The sequence below is a fragment of the Staurois parvus genome, unplaced genomic scaffold (genome assembly GCF_062004578.1).
Source record: "Staurois parvus isolate SC_StPar_1 unplaced genomic scaffold, SC_StPar_1.0 ptg000544l, whole genome shotgun sequence".
Taxonomy (NCBI): Eukaryota; Metazoa; Chordata; class Amphibia; order Anura; family Ranidae; genus Staurois; species Staurois parvus.
This window is the reverse complement of record NW_028318340.1, coordinates 996,193-1,017,744: the sequence shown is the minus strand read 5'-3', so window position 1 is coordinate 1,017,744 and position 21,552 is coordinate 996,193. Positions and strand designations below refer to the sequence as shown.

General features: G+C 40.3%; 1 protein-coding gene across 1 annotated transcript in view; it reads left to right on the top strand.

Moving 5' to 3' along the window:
* The window catches only part of FREM2 (FRAS1 related extracellular matrix 2), a 281,323-nt gene that overhangs the window by 158,809 nt on the left and 100,962 nt on the right, over positions 1 to 21,552 (top strand). The gene's annotated exons all lie outside the window — the stretch shown is intronic.

Here is a 21,552-nt window from a genome sequence, read left to right as displayed (position 1 = left end):
GGCTGGAGTTCCACAATTATTCAGGCAGTTTACTTAATTCTACAATCCTCTAGAATGCAAGGGGAAGCAATCAGAGAAATAGCCTGTGGGAAACTGAGCAAGCCTGAATAATCAACCTACTGCTCATCTAACAATCTACACTACTCATAATAATAATACTAATAATACATTTTGTTTTATATAGTGCTTTTAAAAGTACCTTCTCAAAGCTCTGTACAAAAGAGACAAAAGCATACACAAAAAAAGGAACAAAAAAGGAACAGTTAGGTCAGGGGTGTCCAACCTGTGGCTCAAGACAGCTATGAATGCGGCTCAACACAAAATCTTAAATTTACTTAAAAATGTGGGCAGCACAGTGGCTAAATGGTTAGCACTTCCGCCTGATAGTACAAGGGTCGTTGGTTCGAATCCCAGCCATGGTACCTCCTGCCTGGAGTTTGCATGTTCTCCCTATACCTGCGTGGGTTTCCTCCGGGTACTCTGGTTTCCTCCCACACTCCAAAGACATGCTGGTAGGTTAATTGGATCCTGTCTAAATTGGCCCTAGTATATGAATGTAAGTTAGGGACCTTTAGATTGTACACCCCTTGAGGGTCAGGGACTGATGTGAATATACTATATATATGTAAAGCGCTGCGTAAATTGACGGCGCTATAGAAGTACCTGAAATAAATAAATAATGTTGATTTTTTGTGGGGAATTTTTTATTTACCCTTATCGAACACATGCTGCTGAAGAAAAATTTTACAGTGTCTCTTTACTGGACTTTTATAAGTTTTATCTTCCGAATAAAAAAATATCCCACTCATAACAATCATGGCTTATTCAGGTCATCAGTTTTCAGCAGCACCTATATTTGCGAGCAACTATTTTCAAGAATGCAGCACACAAAGGGCAAAACTAGAACCAAAATATCTGAGGATCACCTTGAGAATTCATTGAGAATTGCTACTACACACGTTGATGCGTTAGGTTATCAAAAACAGTGTCAAATATTGAACTAGTTTTATGTTGCCTTCTTTTACTTTTATAATAAATATTTAAATTAAGTTTTATTACTCAAATAGGTATATTATCTATATCAATGATCGGTAACTAGTGATCTGCCTGCCTTTTTCTGCTCATCAGCTCTACTTATTGTTAGTGTATTTTATGTGTGGCCCAAGACAATTCCTCTTCTTCCAATGTGTTCCTGGAAGGACAAAAGGTTGGCCACCCCTGAGTTAGGTGAAGGCAACCAAAATTGTTTTCAATTTTGATTTGAAAGAGTTTAAAGAAGGTTAATTCATGATGTTTGTAGGAAGAGAAGTCCAGAGTTTTGGGGCATGAGAGGAAAAGGTCCTGTCCCCCATGAAGCATGGAGAGGTTTGAGAGACACACTGAAGACCAGAATTAGAGATGTGAAAGTTATGCTATTACGGTTAATGCTCTTAGTAGCATTTTGTGGCATGAGCAGGCAAGAGTTGAACAGCTCGAACCTAATCCAACCTCAGGATGGAGCCAAGCCTTTATGTACACTGTAGTTCTACCAGTGTGTGCTAAACATATACTGTATGTAAATAGCCGAGGATTGAATGTTTTTGGTAGGGAAAACCCCTCTGTGCTACAGAACAAGATCTAGCTTTCTTGTGTTTTGGTAAAACAATCCCAAATAACCTTAAATAAGATCTCTCATAAAAAAATACAGCTTTAATAAGAATTCTGTATATGACGTCTCCCAACTCTGCTAATCTTCTAATCACTCCCAGTTATAATTATCAGATAATGAATAAACTATGTTCCTGCCTGCCTTTAGACAAGGTGTGTATTATTTCCTGCACTCCCCCTCCAGTGTAACGTATATATAATATATTACAAAACGTAATATTCAGTATATTAATTTATAGGTAACTATTTTCATTCTCAATGCATTTCACAAACAAATGTCTGCATCTTCAGGTTTATCTGATATTGTAAATTTGATATTATATATGATGATACAAAAAATATCAATATAAAATGTCCATATAACACATACAGCTTAAAAAAAAATAAAAAAAACTTCACTTACATATGTGATGGCTAATTTTAGGATTAAAAACGATTGAGAACTGTCCGTAATACTTTCATTAGTTTCACTAACATTTCATATTTTCAGGACAGGTTTTGGGGTGGTATCCCTTTTTTTTCCTAGGATCCAAGCAGTACTGATATAGCTACAATCACCTCATTCAGTGCATTAACATCACAGTGTAGCAGTTGAATCACTGTCCCTTCCCCGAAGCGGGGTAAGAACCCCAACAAATGTAGCATGGGAAGCATGTGATTGGCCAAAAATGTATTCTGACCCCAAACATACAGCCAATGTCATTGAGAACTATAAAGAAATGCTGGTAGGTTAATTGGCTCCTGTCTAAATTTGCCATAGTATGTGTAAGTATGAATGTGAATTAGGGTTCTTAGATTGTACGCCCCTTGAGGGTTAGGTACTGATGTGAATGTACAATATACAGTTGTGTTCAAAATAATAGCAGTGTGATGAAAAAAGTGAATAAAGCTCAAAATCCTTCTAATAGCTTTTATTTCCATACACACAAATGCATTGGGAACACTACACATTCTATTCCAAATCAAAACAGGAAGAAAAATATATCAAATTTGTGTTGTTTCTCTAAAAAATTGAAGAAAAGTGAATATTAGACTGTTCAAAAAAAATAGCAGTGTTTGTATTCTTCTTTACAAACTCAAACATTCACTATATAAACTGAAAAATGTTTGAAGATTTTGCTTTCCTTTGAATCACTTAATGAATATTTAGTTGTATAAGCACTGTTTCTGAGAACTGCTGTACATCTGTGTTGCATGGAGTCAACCAACTTCTGGCACCTGTGAACAGGTATTCCAGCCCAGGATGATTGGACTACATTCCACAGTTCTTCTCTATTTCTTGGTTTTGCCTCAGAAACTGCATTTTTGAAGTCACCCCACAAGTTTTCGATTGGATTAAGATCCGGGGATTGGGCTGGCCACTCCATAACGTCAATCTTGTTGGTCTGGAACCAAGATGTTGCACGTTTACTGGTGTGTTTGGGGTCGTTGTCTTGTTGGAACACCCATTTCAAGGGCATTTCCTCTTCAGCATAAGGCAGCATGACCTCTTCAAGTATTCTGATGTATTCAAACTGATCTATGATCCCTGGTATGCGATAAATAGGTCCAACACCGTAGTATGAGAAACATCCCCATATCATGATGCTTGTGCAACCATGCTTCACTGTCTTCACAGTGTACTGAGGCTTGAATTCAGTGTTTGGGGGTCATCTGACAAACTGTCTCCGGCCACTAGACCCAAAAAGAACAATCTTACTTTCATCAGTCCACAAAATGTTGGGCCATTTCTCTTTAGGCCAGTCAATGTGCTCTTTGGCAAATTGTAACCTCTTCAGCACACGTCTTTTTTTCAACAGTGGGACTTTGTGGGGGCTTCTGGCAGATAGCTTGGCTTCACATAGGCATCTTCTAATTGTAACAGTACTCACAGGGAACTTTACACCTTCTTTGATCTTCCTGGAGCTGATTGTTGGCTGAGTCCTTGCCATTTTGGCTATTCTTCTATCCATTCGAATGGTAGTTTTTCCACGTCTTTCAGGTTTTGGTTGCCATTGTAAAGCATTTGTGATCATTTTAGCTGAGCAGCCTATCATTTTCTGCACTTCTTTATATGTTTTCCCCTCTCCAATCAACTTTTTAATTAAGGTACGCTGTTCTTCTAAACAATGTCTGGAACGACCCATTTTCCTCAGAATTTCAGAGAGAAATGCACTGTAACCGGCATGTACAACATTTGCTGCCTTCCTTCCTTAAATAAGGGCAATAATTGCCACCTGTTTTTCAAAGAATGAATGACCTCACTAATAGAACTCCACACTGCTATTATTTTGAACATGCCCCTTTCAGTTAGTGATTCAATTACACAGAATCAGCAGCATGCATGTCATGACTGTTGGGTCTGTTGGATTTCTATTACTCTACTACACCTGCTAGTAAATTATTTGCCATGTAGAAATATCATTTCTACCAAAAACAGTGATTGATCAGGTTAGTGATGTCTGACTGCTATTATTTTGAACGCAACTATATGTCCAGAGTTTTTCGGCACACAAAAGTAGGTAGTAAGGGACCAAGAGATGTAACATCAAACCTGAAGTTCTTTTTTTTTTTCAAGTGGACTTGATTTTACATGAGAGCCCCTTGCTGCCCTGCCTACCCATATCCTTTAAAGTCTTAAAGTTGCCAATACCATTTTCATTTAGCAAGAAAAGACCCATAAACTCATCTGCCGTTCCAAGGCATCTACTTTATTATTCATATTTTTTTTCTTCTTTTTATGAATATCTGTTTTGTTTGGAAAGAGATGGTTTCTGTAACATCTGATTAGGCATTTGTATGTCTATGGTGCATGTATTTTATGTAGTTATGTGACATTTATATAAAAGATCAGTCGGTTCTATTTAGTGTCTCTGAGCTCCTTGTACAGATGAAGTGTGGGCTTGCTGACTTTCAGCAGTACCTCCATGATCTTTTCCATTACTTTACATCAGCTCAACTCCCACCTGATCCACCCTATAAAGTCAGCACATTGCTGAAACCCAGGGTGAGTGCTATGGAGGAGGATATTTGTATGTGCTGTCAGGGAAGACATATTAATCAATGACAAGCTAAATTGTGCAGCTCATTAGAGCAGAACGCTGGAGTGGACACTGAAAACAGTACAATTATTTGTAGTTCTTTGTTGTGTTCATTGAAATATTTACTTGCCTGTCTTCAACAAATGCTCATTATTATAAACAAACAACTCTTAAAGGCTGAAAATGATGTAGAATTCCTTTAATCGTGCGCTGTGGAACATTTAGCTATATATCACCTGCTCCACTGGAGTTGTCAGCACTTCAGAGGATAGAAAGCTGGGAGGTGCATGATGGGTTTTAGAGTTGTATTGGGCTAAAGATTCCACTTTTACGAGTTATATTCATGCAAAAGTGAGTATTCATTGGTAGATGGGCAATAAAGCAGAACTGAAGGCAATCCAATGATTTTGCAGTTGAAGTACATATGTTTATTGTTTTGTCTACCAAAGAGGTTTACAGCTGAACTCCAGGAATTCAGTCACTTACTAAAATGTGTCAGATTTCTATGGATTAAGTCCAATGTGGTGCATGCCACCTTCTGGAGTTATCTCTTTAATTTCCAGATTACAGAGTGCAGACAGTACAACTATCGCTATACATCTGACGCTCTGTTGCTGGACCTTCTGAGACCTTGGTCTCTGCTCCAGCATCTGCAGAGTCACATGCGGCCATTCTTGCCACCCCTCCCCTCCTACTGCCTAACCACAGAGCCTTTTGTATTATGTGGACCCATTCACAAAATACAATACATTCTGTGAATGGACAGCAGAGGGGAGGGGCAGGCAGGTAGAGCTACCTCCTTGTGAGAAAGCAGAATCTCTCCTGTCAGAGTATAGTGATAGTGTACAAATAAAAAGTGCGCTAATTATTCACAAAACATGCAAGGATAAATAATAAAAATAAATGAATTCATAAATTTAAACATAAGTCCAGCCACCATACAGTGATAGTCCAATATCAACTTAATGTCAATCTTGAAAACAAACACCCATGTGCAAATCCGACACCAGATGAAATGAATACACTCACCAGAGCTATATGCTGATTATATTATAAACCAGCATGATAGCATTTTGCTCTGGGAGCGATGATCTGCAGGATATCCCAGTAGAGGAACAGCAACCAATAGTAATCCAATCAGCACATATGGAACAGCTAGGCAGCACATATGGAACAGCTAAGCAGCAAATGATCTTCCAATAACATGGGCAAAGCTCGAGGAATAAGAAGAGATATGATGGTGCAGTACGTTTAAAACCAGTAAAATTTTATTAATAAAGTATTGCACTCACAAAGAAGGTGTCTAGCCGACACCAGCAATGACAGCCTCTAAAATGCCACATCCACAAGGGAAAAACCAAGGGACGAACCTCCTGCACTGGGATCAAATAGCCGACAGCTGGGAGGAACGTTCCAACGTCACATCCACTAGGCCAGGCCCAACGCGTTTCGTCACTTGACGTCTTCAAGCGGCGGAGTCAAGTGACGAAACGCGTTGGGCCTGGCCTAGTGGATGTGATGTTGGAACGTTCCTCCCAGCTGTCGGCTGTTTGATCGCAGGGCTGTCATTGCTGGTGTCGGCTAGACACCTTCTTTGTGAGTGCAATACTTTATTAATAAAATTTTACTGGTTTTAAACGTACTGCACCAACATATCTCTTCCTTTTCCTCGAGCTTTGCCCATGTTATTGGAAGATCATTTGCTGCTTAGCTGTTCCATATGTGCTGCCTAGCTGTTCCATATGTGCTGATTGGATCACAGTTGGTTGCTGTTCCTCTACTGGGATATCCTGCAGATCATCGCTCCCAGAGCAAAATGCTATCATGCTGGTTTATAATATAATCAGCATATAGCTCTGGTGAGTGTATTCATTTCATCTGGTGTCGGATTTGCACATGGGTGTTTGTTTTCAAGATTGACATTAAGTTGATATTGGACTATCACTGTTATGGTGGCTGGACTTATGTTTATATTTATGAATTCATTTATTTTTATTATTTATCCTTGCATGTTTTGTGAATAATTAGCGCACTTTTTATTTGTACACTATTTTACCTTTTTGGTTAGAGGTGCTGCTTATTTGATTTATTTTGCATTTTCTGTGGCGCTTCTTATATCTGCTACATTATAGTGATAGCTGTAGTCTCGGTGCTCAGTAAAAGTGGCAGTCATAAATAAAAAATAAATCCGGGAGGTAGCATGCACCAACATATTTTAGAAATTGACTGAATTCCTGGAGGTTTTACAACTAGAAGCATGTAGAGTTGCCAGCATCAAGTAGCAAAAATCCCAATGGTTCCTTATCAAGTGATCACCATGTCAGCTATGACTTTGAGCTCACATGGCTTTGTTTATAAACAAAGCCATCTTAGTGACCGCTGCAATAACTCTAGGTACTTTTATACCATTTGTGCATACCGTGCAGCAGCCTGCTTTCAAATTTGCTATTAATGTTGCATTTCACAATCTCAGATCACAGTGCTACGGCAGTGTTCAGCAGCATGCTGGTACACCGTATTCAGCAGCAGTAAATTATCCTAATATACATTTCATAAAAGGATAAGTGATAACTGATAAATTGATTACTTTCTGCTGCTGCATACAGTGTGCTGGGGCATTGTCATCTAATCTCATGCAAGGGAACAGTGGTCTTGTCAGGGTGGAGGGGGGGGGGGGGTATGACTGTCAGAGCCTCCAGCACACCCAGAATGTTGGAGGTGGTCCTAATTTTATCAGCAAGGTGGGCATTAACTGTAAAAAGAAGGGAGCAACAGTAAGTGCTCCTTTGTCCTTTCAGTGTCAAAGATGGTGACAGTGGCATTTTTAAAGTAGAAAATAATGAAAAAATAAATAAATGAAAAATAAGAAATGTGAGCAAGGAATTAATTAAAGCATCGTACCAAATAAAATCCATATATGTAAGCTCGAAAGAGCAGGGCCCTTGATCCCCTCATGTTTTGCATTGTATTGGTATTGTTCTGTCACATGTTCTGTCCCCCTTTGTAATGTACAGCGCTGAGCGAACTATTGGCGCTTTATAAATACTGTATAATAATAATGTATAATAATATATGTCCTTAAAAATAATGTAAAAATTTGTTATAGAGGTCATGCACAAGGCAAGGTATACGTAGGTTTATTGTTTACTATGGGTCTATACACACAGCTGTGTAAAGTTTGGTAAACTCATAATACTTTCAGATCCATAAAAGTAAATCTGTATCTGGTGTCATTATTTACACATGTACATATAACTATGCATGTAAAGCATATACATGTGTGTATGTGTAATCATTTTGATTTAAATTTTTGGATTAAAAACAGCATGGTGGAAATAAAGAAATATATTTTATAGATGTGTCATGCATGCAGATGTTCACACATTTATAAGTATGTAAACGCATGCCCTTTACAGACCATTTCATGGGCTGCCTATACTCCCCACCGCACCCTGTAGTTTCATCATCTGGCCTCTACACTACTACAGGACAGAGAACTGATGTGGGTATTGAAGAACAGAACCTTGGCACAGTGGGAGACACAAACATCTGACACCCCCAGAAGTGTCAACTAATGAAGAATCCAATGGAGGCTACAACATTCAAATGGAGAGAAAGTAGGAAACACATGCCACCAGAGAGAAAAGTATAATAGCTTTTCTATTGCAGGGCAACACAAAGCACTTTTGGCCATACTTCTCTTGGAGGTCATTGGAGTGCACTTAGTTCTCCACTGCTATGACCCAGATTTAGTTGACAGCAGGCTAATGTCCACTGTCAGCTGATATCACAGAGCCAGTCCAGACTCTGGATGGATCCGACAACAATGAACGTCAGCTGGCTTAGACTCTCAGCATCTGGGAGATGGAGCCAGCTGTTCCCGCCAACTCCACTTTCCATGGGATTGGAGGGGCAGTGCGCAGAGCTGTGACTGACAGTCAACTGCTCTGTGTTCAGAGTGTATCCAAGAACTGAGCGTTCATCAGCCTTTGATCTCTCAGTTCTTGGTGTAGAGGCGGAGAGGGACAGCTGCAGCTCAGATCCATGCTGCAGCCATCTAGGTGAGTATGTATGTTTGTTTTGTTTGATTCCTGCTCTTTTCTTTTAAGTTTATTTTAGGCTTCTTATAAGTTCAATTTAAAGGAAACCTTTACTCAAAGAAATATATAGGCTGCTGTTGTTGAACCAACCTTTTAAAAACAAGTTAACTGACTGTCATGCTCATCCTGAACAAGCAGAAGTATAGTAGAGCACAAGTAGAGATAGGACTATATTAAACCTGTGATATCCAGTATGGGTATGGCAGTGGTCCTCCCCCATTGTCTATTCAGTGACCACATTGCCACCTGAAGGGAAATGGAACATCCACTGTCCCAAAAAGTCACTGAAAATAGAGTAACCGCCTTCATCAAACTCTTTAACTTTGTTTTTTTTTTTTTATAAAAGAAATCTCTATGAATAGTTCCTTGTGTGATTAGGAGCAAAGAACAAGTGGAGGGAGAGGATGTGAGATAGTGAAACAAGTTCCATTAACGTTTTAGTCAAGCTGTCACAGACTTATTTTTTTTTCAATGGATGGAAGAGAGCCAAAGAAAATGAACTGTACACAGAAATGCTGGCAAAGATTGCTGAACTGGGAAACCAAGGACAGCTCTCCGACAGTGCTGAATTAACATTTGTTACATGAATGTAGTGTCAAATAAAACAAATAGCATTCATTTGGCCTACAAGACTGCTCTGTTTTGGAATGAATAAGTTGGCTTAAACCTTAGCAGTTTATTTTCTGATAATGTACAGCACTCCTGTGTTTCTCGTGCCCCGCACATTCACTGTCTCGTGTAACGCTTCACCATTTCGTGTGAGGCGCTGCCAATTTCCCTGGAGCACAAAAGACATATTTTGTAGCCTGAATAGCAGTGAATAAAATAAATGAATACACTGCCCTACATATTTCACAGGTGCACTGACCTTGAAGCCAATGCTAGCAAATGTACTGTACAAAATATATGACCCATAGTGCACTGGACCTTTATAAGACAAGCAGAGCAGAAGACAATTGGAGGTGTTGTCTACAGCAAACAATCAGATTCCTGCCCTTATATTTCTAGCAGATAGAAATTGCTACGTAACCTTTGAATGGTTTCGACAAGGAACACTACCTGTTTTTAGAAGATTATCATGTGAGGAGGCAAAGCTGACCAAGTGTGAAAAAACTGCATTGTAGAGCAATTGAGGTGACTAAAATGTCTGCTTTTTGATATACAAAGCCTGTGGAGATTCTCAGGCATATTCAAGGTAGTGAATAGAGGTATGTAAAATGAAACAGCAGCCTATCAGATTACAGTTTACTTTAGTAGGATCACTTAAAGTGAACTTGTGCCAAGACTATACACATTAACCTCCCTAGCGGTCTGATTATGTCAGTATTTCTGTGCTGAAAGCGGTACATTTTTTTGCATGGAAATATGTATTTTTTTATTGTAGGCCTGTCATTTTTAGGAATAACTCACTGAAATCTGTCCGAACAAGAGTCTAGTAAACATTCCGGTTATGATAAAACTTGAAACACAAAATCATAAATTATAATTTTAATAAATAATCATAAAAATAGTAATATAATAACAATAAATTTAATTCAATAATATAATCAAACCAAAAACACTGAAATTTGAAATATAGCGCCAAGTTCGCACATCACTGAGCAAAGTCGCAAAATCGTTTTCAGTGTCTGATGACGAATTTCCACACAAATCATTATCACTCAATTCTGCAAGTGGTTCTGATTTTCTATCGCTGTTCTCTAGCTGGTCTAAAACCGCTTTTGACCTAAAGGGACGCTTTTTGGACGCCATGGACTTTTCTAAGTTTCCAGGCAGAAAGAACAGTCAAAATGCATGCAGGACAAAGCACTAGGGACAAAATGTATGTGAAATGGTTTGATACAGTAATGTTTGACTATGTCAAATTCCTTTATTAGAAAATGACAGTTTCTAAAAATGTTTACATTTGCCGCCAGTTCCGGCCCCCGTACGTCCTGTACGTCCTGATGCTCGCAGGGACCGGAACATGGAAGCCAGATGCCGGCATCGGCCGGAGGAGATGGCAGGGGACACATCGCAGGAGCGAAGGACAAGGTAAGCGCTGCAGGAAATCCCTGAGCAGCGCCGCATGGTAAGCCCGAGTGTAGCTCGGGGTTACCGCTTTTGGTGCTGAAACTTTACCCCGAGCTACACTCGGGAATACCACTAGGAAGGTTAAAGTATTAACATATTCTAAACAAGGAGTACCAAGCCTTCAATCAACTCCGTAGGCATTGTGAAAAATCTCTGTTGAAAGAGAAAGCCTAAGCATGGATATTTTATACGTAGTTACATCAGTCCAATTTGGACCAATGTTGACAACTATATGTCATTTCTGGCCGTTGCCCCTGGAAGCTGGAGATCTCTGAAGCAGACATCGCTACTCCAATGATCTCCATTTATTTCTGGGTCCTGTACCAAAATGCTGCGCTGCTGCATTCTGAACACAGGAGGTTGGCCGCTCAGCATGGGCGCCATTCAGTTAATGCTTTGCATTTTCTGACTGAATGCAAAGTGTTCTCTGATTGGACAAGGTAGAGAATGTGACACCACCTTCCCACCCAGAGTAAAATTCCCATCCCCGAGGACCCACAGGTGCCACAAACAACTTGCCATACTGGTGAATGGCTATATGCAGCCTTACTGAAGAAATTTTTCAGAAATGTTGCTTTTGGTAAATACGTTGTGTGCCAGTGCATGGGAACAGCAGTGCACAGAAGTATCAGAGTTTCCAAAAGTATGGCCTCATACAGCCATTCACGTATATAACAGATCACCTGCTGCTACCAGGCACAAGAGAATGCCTGAAATCTTATGCTGGACATATTTTCAGCCTCTCATCATACATGTGCATAAGACCTTAAAGTGGATTTTAACAACTTTTTAAGTCATCGTGAACAAACTCCCAACATGTCACTATATTCAGAAGTCCTTACGTTCCAAACAAGTGACTTTGCCTAGGCTGAGATGATACCATCTGTCATGTGCAGACAGGAGAAATCCTCTTCTCAGTCTCCTCTCTCCCAGTGATTAGGCTACACGTTTGTATTAAGACACAGAGCGAGAGTCTGGAACAGGGGTTGATATCTATCAGACATTGGGGTTGAACTACTAAAGTCAAATAGGCTGTGCACTGCAAATGCACTCTAAGTGCATGTGGAAGTGCACTGCAAGGGCACCGAAAGTGCAGTTGGTTTAAATCTGAGGGGAACATGCAAGGAAAATAAAACAAACAGAATTTTTGTTGCAAATGATTGGATGAAAGAAATCAGCAGAGCTTCGCCTCATTTCAGAGCTTCCCCTCGGATATGAAGCAACTGCACTTGCAGAGCACTTGAAGTGTGCTATATTTACCTTTAGTAAATCAACCCCATAGTATGTCAACACACCCAAGAGCTGCACAGGCACCAGGGTTTATATGATTGTGTCCTCTCTGAGACAGGACCAAAAGGACAAACCAGGAGGTAAATGCTGACCCTGCATGATGACGGAACTCCTTGCAGAATATGCCGTTTTTGATGCTGCAATACCTGGGAAGGTCCCTTGTTGCCTCTCATGTGCTAGAAGCCTGATATAAAAAAAGTTGTCAGTTCTCATTTTCTGCAGACACCAATGAGAGAGAGAAAGGAGAGATAGTAGAGGGGAGAGACTGAGAGAGAAAGAGAGGGTAAGAGCGAAAGGAGAGGATAGAGGGAGAGAGAGAGAAAAGGAGAGATGAGCAAGAGGAGAGATTGAGAAAGGAGGAGCAAGAGTGAAAAGAAAGGATAGAGAGACAGAAAGAGAAAGGAGAGAGATCAAGAAAGGAGAAGAGCGTGGGAAAGATAGAGAGCAAGGGGGGGGGGGGAGAGAATTAAAGGAGAGAGGGAAAGAGAGAAAGGAGAGAGCAAGGAGAGTCGAGAGGGAGAAGGGGAGAAAGAAGAGGAGAGAGAAAAGGGAGGAGATATAAAAAGGAGAGGAGAGAGAGAGAGAAAAGAGAGAGAAAGGATAGTTGAGAGGGAGATGTGGTGAAAGGAGGAGAGAGGGAGAGAGAGAAATGAGAGAAGAGAGGGAGAGAGAGAAAAGAAAAGGAGAAAGAGAGAAAGAAAGGAGAGGAGAGAAGGAGAGCAGGAAATGAGATGAGAGAGAGAAAGGAGAGGAGAGAGGGTGAGAGAGAGAGCTACCCCTTTCCCATACAACCTCAGCTGCTTTGGCAATGCTGAAATGTATTTGGCCCTGCCAATAAAGCTTATTTGAAATTGAAAGGAGAAAAGGGAGGGAGAGAGAGAAAGAAGAGGAGAGAGGTAGAGAAAGGAAACAAGAAAGAGAAAGGAAAAGAGAGAAAGGAGAGGAGAGAGGTAGAGAAAGGAGATGAGAAAGAGAAAGGAAAGGAAAAGAGAGAGGGAGAGAGAGAAAGGAGAGAGGTAGAGAAAGGAGATGAGAAAGGAAAAGAGAGAGGGCGAGAGAGAAAGGAGAGGAAAAAGAGAAAAAGGAGACAGAGTGGGTGAGAGAGAGGAAAAAAAGAAGAGGAGAGAAAGGAGAGTGAGAGATAGATAGAGAGAGAAAGGAAAGAAGTACTCAGAATCTGGTGCAGCTGTGCATTGTAGCCAATCAGCTTCTAATATCAGCTTGTTCAATTAAACTTTGGCAATAAAACCTGGAAGATGATTGGTTTCTATGCAGAAGGGCACCTGATTTTGCATGCTCCAGATTTAGTAAATAAACCCCAGTGAGAGAGAAAGGAGAGAAGAGAGAGAGCAAGAAAGGAAAGAGTTACACAGCCCAGGAACAGTTCTCTTGAGCTTAGCCACTTGCCTACCGAACACTTTTACCCCCTTCGTTCCCAAGCCAACGCCAACTTTAAATGACAATTGTACAGTCATGAAACACTGTACCCAAATTAAATTTTTAGCATTTTTTTTCACACAAAGAGAGCTTTTTTTGGTGGTATTTAATCGCCACTGGGTGTTTTATTTTCTGCACTATAAATTAAAAAAGAGCAAAAAATTTGAAAAAAAGAGTTTTTCTTTGTTTCTATTATAAAATTTTGCAAACAGGTAAATTTTTTCCTTCACTGATGTGCGTTGATGAGGCTGCACTGATGGGCACTGATAGGCAGCACTGATGAGACAGCACTGATGGGCACTGATAGGCTGCATGGGTGGGAATTGATGAGGAGGCACTGATGATGCTACACTGATATGCAGCACTGATGGAAACTGATAGGCGGCAATCATGGTCACTGATAGGCAGCAATGATGGGTAGATAGGTGGCACTGATGGGTAGCACTGCTGGGCACAGATGGGTGGCACTAATGGGTGGCACTGCTAGGCACTGATGGGCACCACTACTGGGCACTTTTTGGGGCTGCACTGATAATCAGTGACCTGATTATCAGTGCAGATGTCCTCTGTGACACTTGCCGGTTACTGGCAGTACTTTCCTCATGCTGTGACAGCGTGAGGAAAGTACTGGCGATAACCGATAGCTGTACTTACTTTGTGATCAGCTGATCACGTGGTAAAAGGCTGCTGTGATTGGCCTTTTACCTTGTCATGTGTTCAGCTGAGCCTGTAGGACACAGCGATCACAGACACTGCCAGGTGCGTGCCGCTGGGGGGTGCGCAGGGGCACATTCTAGGAGGATGTTATATGACAACCTCCCAGAACTGGACAACTGCGCTGTAGCCATCATTCAGCTATAGTCCTGTTGTCAAGTGGTTAAACAGCAGTTTGTTCTTGTGGGTAGAGGAAATTACAGAGAAATCACATTAAGGTCAATTTAGTGGATTTATTGACTTAAGCACAACTGCTACATTTGCTGGATTGCATTTGTAGTTTACTGATTGCTTACACTTGTTGTCTGGAAATGCTCTTTAATGTTTTTCAAAAGCAGTATCCTGATTTTTCATTAGCTTTTCTTTAAAAGGTTGCAAATAAATACTGTGAATTACTAAAGTTGCAGTGTATTCTTAGAACTTTTGGAAAGTAATATCCTGGGGGCCTTTATGTATACCAATCTGTAGTTAAGTTCCTGAGCAACCATCAGTCCAGTAATCTTACCAAACCAATGCCCTGGATTCCGAAATGCCTTTCCATAAACAGAAAAGCCTTACTGGGTTTCTTCTGCTTGGTGAAATGCTGCATTAAGCACTTTAGATAATGTGACGTATAATAACTCACTAGCCGGTTATAAGTAATCTAGCCAAATTATTTTAATATAACATAAATGTCAGTGGCTGTATTTAGTTGCATTTCAGTGCCCAAATGTTGTCTTAGATCAGTGTTGTAAAATAGTTAATTGGAAATGTTTATAAAACCAAGGAATTCGCTTGGATCAATAATATACTTCACATTTAAAGAGACACATCTCCTTAACCGGGTACTTCAGTGTCGGGTATATGTCAGAGGGCTGAATCACATATGAATCTGTACAGCGGTGGTGTTTGCACCAAGAGAAGGACACATTGGGGTTGATTTAGTAAAGGCAAATAGACTATGCACTTTGCAAGTGCAGTTGCACTGCTTTTCAACAGAGCTTATTGAATGTGGTGAAGTGCTGCTGATTTACATCATCCAATCATGTGCAAGCAAAAATGCTGTTTTTTTTACCTTTCTTGCACCTGATTGAGTATTGTTTACAAAGTGAAGCTTCACCACATTCAGTAAGCCCCGGAGCAAAATAGTGCAACTGTATTTGCATAGTGCACAGTCTTTTTCCTTTAGTGAATCAACCCAATTGTCTGTGGTAATACATAGGGTCTACAAAGGGCAAGAGGACTGATTAGGACTTTAACCACTTCCATACCGGGCAATTTTACACCTTCCTGCCCAGGCCATTTTTCAGGTTTCAGCGCTCTCATACTTTGAATGACAATTGCGCAGTCATACAACATTGTACCCAAACTAAAATTTTATCATTTTCTTCACATAACTAGAGCTTTCTTTTGGTGGTATTTAATCACCGCTGGGGTTTTTATTTTTTGCTAAATTAACAAAAAAGCCTGACAATTTTGAAAAAAAAACCACGTTTTTCTTTGTTTCTGTTATAAAAGTTTGCAAATAAATAATTGTTCTTCATAAATTTAGGCCGAGATGTATTCTGCTACATGTCTTTGGTGAAAATAACCCAAATTAGGATGTATTATTTAGTTTGTAGGAAAGTTATAGATTTCACAAACTATGGTATAGATCTGAATATTGATCAATCCTGAAGTACTGACAGCCAATCTAATTTCTTGAGGTCCAAGAATGTCAGAATAGTACAGATATCCCCCAAATGACCACTTTTTGCAGTAGACAGTCTGACGTAATTCATAAAAGGCATGGCGAGTTTTTTTAAGTTGTATTTTTCTTGTCATAATTTTTCGGAAAATGAAAAAATAAAAGAAAATTTCACTATTTTTTTTTTAAATACTGTCACCAGTGCAGTACAGCGTCATCATATAACTGGCATGGCAGTGATCAGGGACACTGGTGACAGTGTGAAAAAAAAAATATTTTTTTTTTTCTTTTATTTTAAATTTTTTATTAAATTTTTTTTCAAGATTTTGTTTTCATATTTCACTATGTCCAAAGTAGTACAATGTTACCATAGTAACATTGTACTACTTTGGGGAAGTGATCAGTATATATATTTTTTTTTTTTACACATTTTGCTTATAGCAAAGAATTACTTTGCTATAAGCAAGCATTTACCTGAATGACATTGACTCATTCAGGGTTTTTATTTTTTGTGCTTAGCTGTGATTTGGCCACAGCTAATCACATGACATGTGCATGTGATTAGCTGTGACCATTCACAGCTAGACACTAGTATACAATGGATGGCATGAATGAAGCCATCCATTGTATACAACTGCCATGTGACCTGCTGTGATTGGTCACAGCAGGTCACATGGTACCGGCAACGGGGGCCGGTACTCAGATCTGTCATCGGCCGTGTCCGAGGTACACGGCCAGTGACAGATCGCGATGCTGCGCTGCTCTGCAAGCGCGCGAACTGCGCATGTGCGGGAGGACGCCATATGGCGGCCTCCCGGAAAGCTAATACATTTTTACAGACATCATTTGGCCATAGGCCGGGCGTCAAATGGTTAAACAGGAAAGTACAACAGGAACTCAGCATTTATGGCCAATAAGTTTAGCATTCCGATTTAAGGTGACATACAAATTAGACCAGTGGTTCTTAACCTTTTTGGAGGTACTGAACCCCACCAGTTTCATATGCGCATTCACGAAACCCTTCTTAATTGGAAAAATAAAATATGATTTTTAAAATTCAAAACATAGGTATATATCTATACATAGGTGCACAAAATGAACAAAACCATTAAGAACAAAGAACAAAACCATTAAAACATGATTTTCACACAAAAACAAAATAATGAATATTTACCACAAATCAGTGTGACTTCTGCTGTTGTCTTTCAGAGGCCAGTTCAGAAATGCGCGGCATTACCTTGGCAAGTGCCACTCTCATGTTATTTTCGCAACAAAGTCTGTTCCTTTTCTTCGTCTTTATGTCCAGCATCCTCGAAAAGGATTGCTCGCAAAGATATGTTGTAACAAACGGTATGAAAATTCATCCCCCATAGTAATTCATCCCCCATATAGTAATTCATCCCCCATAGTAATTCATCCCCAATATAGTAATTCATCCCCCATAGTAATTCATCCCTCATAGTAATTCATCCCCCCATATAGTAATTCATCCCCCCATATAGTAATTCATCCCCCCCATATAGTAATTCATCCCCCCTATAGTAATTCCTTCCCCATATAGTAATTCATCCCCCATATAGTAATTCATCCCCCATAGTAATTCATCCCCCATATAATAATTCATCCCCCATAGTAATACATCCCCCATATAGTAATTCATCCCCCATATAGTAATTCATCCCCCATATAGTAATACATCCCCCATATAGTAATTCATCCCCCATATAATAATTCATCCCCCATATAGTAATTCATCCCCCATATAGTAATTCATCCCCCCTATAGTAATTCATTCCCCATATTAATTCATCCCCCATATTAAGTCCCCAAGTCCCCCCTGTGTCAATTCACTTACCTTTGCTCCGCGCGTTCCTCTCGCTGTATTCCCGCGCCGTTCCGGTCTTCAGGGCGGACTGTGAGAGGAGCCTAGCTCCTCTCACGTTCGTCACGCTGCCCCGCCTACACACATCCTGACAGCCAATCACTGGCTATCAGGATGTGAGTGGCAGCGAGACTGGCCAATCATTGCATTTGAGTTCCTGCCGCCCGAGAGGAGGGAGGGGAGTGGGCGCCCGGCACACAAGAGCCGCGGCTTGCCGACCACTGGGCGTGACCACCTGCAGCCAATGATGGACAAGCGGGGCATGTCATCACAAATCATATGAGTCGGGTGTGGGTCACCTCCGCCGAACCCCCGAGACTGACTCACCGAACCCCTGGGGTTCGATCGAACCCAGGTTAAGAACCACTGAATTAGACTGTTGGAGCAACATAGTAGATCCAGGAACATCAGGAGGGGTAGCCCCGAAAAGGTCATTTGTTGTATGTAGATGGAAATGGGAACAAAATGAAAGTATAACTTTAGGCAAAACTTTTTTTTTTTTTAGATTTGGATAGAGTGGTCAGGGGTTAGAACCACAGTCAAGGTTTACTGCTGTCTTTGATTCCTGCACTCTTTCTAAATGTACCAATCGCAAATGCCACAGGGAGGGAAAGTGAATGCAATTCAAAATTTTGACCAAAACTCTTCATTTCAAGAATGTTCATTCGATTTTCTAATTATTAGTGTTGGCCAAGGGGTTGAGGCTTTTTTAACCACAGTGATGAGAAAATTCAGAGCAGCAGAAAGGAAAATTTTCCTCAAATTTCTAATAGCATGTGATTTTCATTTGGAAAAGTCCATTCATTAGAACATTGATTGTCAACAGCAACTAAAATTTTTAAGTACTTTCGAATAACATTCATCTAGTCATCAAATTTACTGAGAGTTTTCATACAAATGAACAGTTTGTGCAGCGCTTTACAAAATGAATGTAGACATTACAGTTACAATACAATTTGGTACAAGAGGAAACAGAGGGCCCTGCTCATTAGAGCTTACAATCTAGGTGAAAGTGTTGAGTGATACAAAAGTTAATAGCTGTGGGGGGTGAGCTGATAGGGAAATAAAAGGCAGTTTACTAGTTAGAAGCAGGATAGGCCTCTTTAAAGAGAAAGGTTTTCAGGGATCGTCTAAAGGTGGATAGATTAAGAGATAGATTAGGGTAGGGAGTTCCATAGGATGGGAGAAGCTCAAGAGCAGTCCTGAAAGCGAGCATGGGAGAAGGTGACACAGAAACTAGAGTCCTGGGAGGATCAAAGAGAGCTGTTTGGTTGATATTTTGAGACCAGGTTGGTGATGTAGCTGAGGGCAGAGTTGTGGATGGCTTTGTAAGTTGTTGTTAGTATTTTGAATTTTATTCATTGGGTGAGTGGAGGGATTAGCAGAGAGGTGTAGCAGACACTGAATGGTTGGTAAGGTGGATGAGCCTGGCAGCAGCATTCCTGATAGACTAGAGGTGGGATAGCCTATGTAAAGGTAAGCCATTGAAGATGGAGTTGCAGTAGTCGAGGCGAAAGATAACCAGGGAGTGAACTAGGAGCTTTGTGGTTTCATTGGTTAAAAAGGGGGCATACTCTGGAGATGTTGCGGAGGTTGAGGCAGCATAATTTGGACAGGGATTGGATGCGGGCCTGAAAGGATAGTTCAGAATCCAGGGTTACCCCTAGCACCCTGAAATGCGGGGATGAGTTGATAGTGGTGCTATTGATCCTGACCGAGAAATCAGGGGAAGAGGCACGTGGGGGAGGAAACATTATGATCTCAGTTTTGGATAGATTGAGTTTTAGGAATGTTCTTATAAATGTTCATTCGAAGATCTACTAGTGTGTGGCCAGCTTAAAATCTCCTGTGGCAAATGACTGGAATGGGGTAGTCTTCCCATTGGAAAGATATCCTCTAATTTATGTTGAGTCTACAGGACAGGAATTGAATGAAAAAAAAATTACAGTGGTTTTAACCCTCTTCATCATTCACTGTATCCAAAATGAAAAAAAGTATTGGCTTTAGATACACCAGTGCAGATTGGTCATGCAATATACCCAAATGTTATGTGACATCTTGGCAGGTAGGTAGTAGGGGATGAATTGGGATCCAAATATTTCTTGAGCATGAAGACTCTTTGTAGTCTAAAGCTGACATCAGTCCCAATTTTTGGCTCCTGCTCAAAGAAGGAGATAATATGTTCTTCTGCAGCAGAAAGGTAAGTTTGATTGCTCGTGTATCTGCAGAAAATGTTTTGTAGTGGAGTACAGCTCATAGATACAGATTTACAGATATTTAGCCAAGCACTTGCTATGTGAATGTGGACTGCAGCATCACTTTGTGCTGATTCTGTACTTTCCATTCACCTCCAAGGGTGTGCATGACCCAGCTGCTGAGACCAGCTGACACTTGTCTTTTTATACCATGTTATCAGTATTGTAGGCACTGTAGGAACAACTTGTCATGTGTGCTTCTCATAAGGGCACATTTTCAGATCCCTCAACACTTATGGGTTACTGTAGGTATGACAGCCACCATCCATATCCATGGTATGCTCAGATGTATGATGAGAATAATTTCCATAACCCAACAAAATGACAGGCAATGCCTAAATTTTGCTCAGATTGATAGACTTTTAGATCTCATTAACTATATGCACAGGGTGATCAAAAAAGCTCCTTATGTTGACAATTTGATAAGGTTTTAAGGACACTAATGCAGGCCATACATGGTTCGAATTCTGAACAATTTTCGTATGAAAATTTTGTTCTGCTAGTGGGGCAATGGCATCGGCCCATTTTCGTGGTTCCTCCCCATTTCGTTTATCGGGCATGCTGGAAAATTCGTGAAAAATGACCATTGGTGGCACCATCAGATTACAAAACGAACGACGTTTCGATTTTTGAATGAAAAATTATTTGGAATTCAAACCATGTATGGCCTGCATTACTTTACCTGTCAAGCCAAGGACACTCCAGGTTTGAAAAAGAGCCTGTTTGTTAACTCAAAATGTCATAATTCAAAATGGAAGCCCATTGGTCAGTTGACCATTCACATGTTGTTTGCAGTTTCTTTGTGCAGATGACCTTTCACATGTTGTTTGCAGTTTCTATCAATATAGATGTGTTAGTCAATTCATAAGGCAATAAGGTACTGTAGTTGTCATGGAGTGTGTACCATTAAAACAGGTGTATAATTGGTGTGAAAATCTTACCATGTTGTCAATATAAGGAGCTTCATTGATTGACTTTGTGCATGCAGGGTGGGGCAATAAATCTATCAATCTGAGCAGAATTTGGGTATTGCTTGTCATTTTGTTGGATTATAGAGATCACACTTCTGCTCACACTTCTGAGTTCCCACTGTGCATGTCCTTTGACATTGGAGATTAGAATTGTCCAATTCATGCCATTAGGCTCTGGTTCCTGTGAACAAGGCATGTGAAAAAGAGTAGATTGGACTGCTTTTCATTACAAAATTTGTTATAAATTGCAGGCAATACATTTTCTTTGGTAAGTAGGTCATTGGCTACTATTGTTTAAGCCTTGCGATTATACAGTGAGGAACAGAAGTATTTGAACACCCTGCGATTTTGCAAGTTCTCCCACTTAGATCTCACCTCATGGGGTATCACTGATGATAAGAAAGGTGAGGAATCAGCCCAGAACTACAAGGGAGGAGCTGGTCAATGACATGAAGAGAGCTGGGACCACAGTTTCAAAGGCGGACCACAGTTTCAAA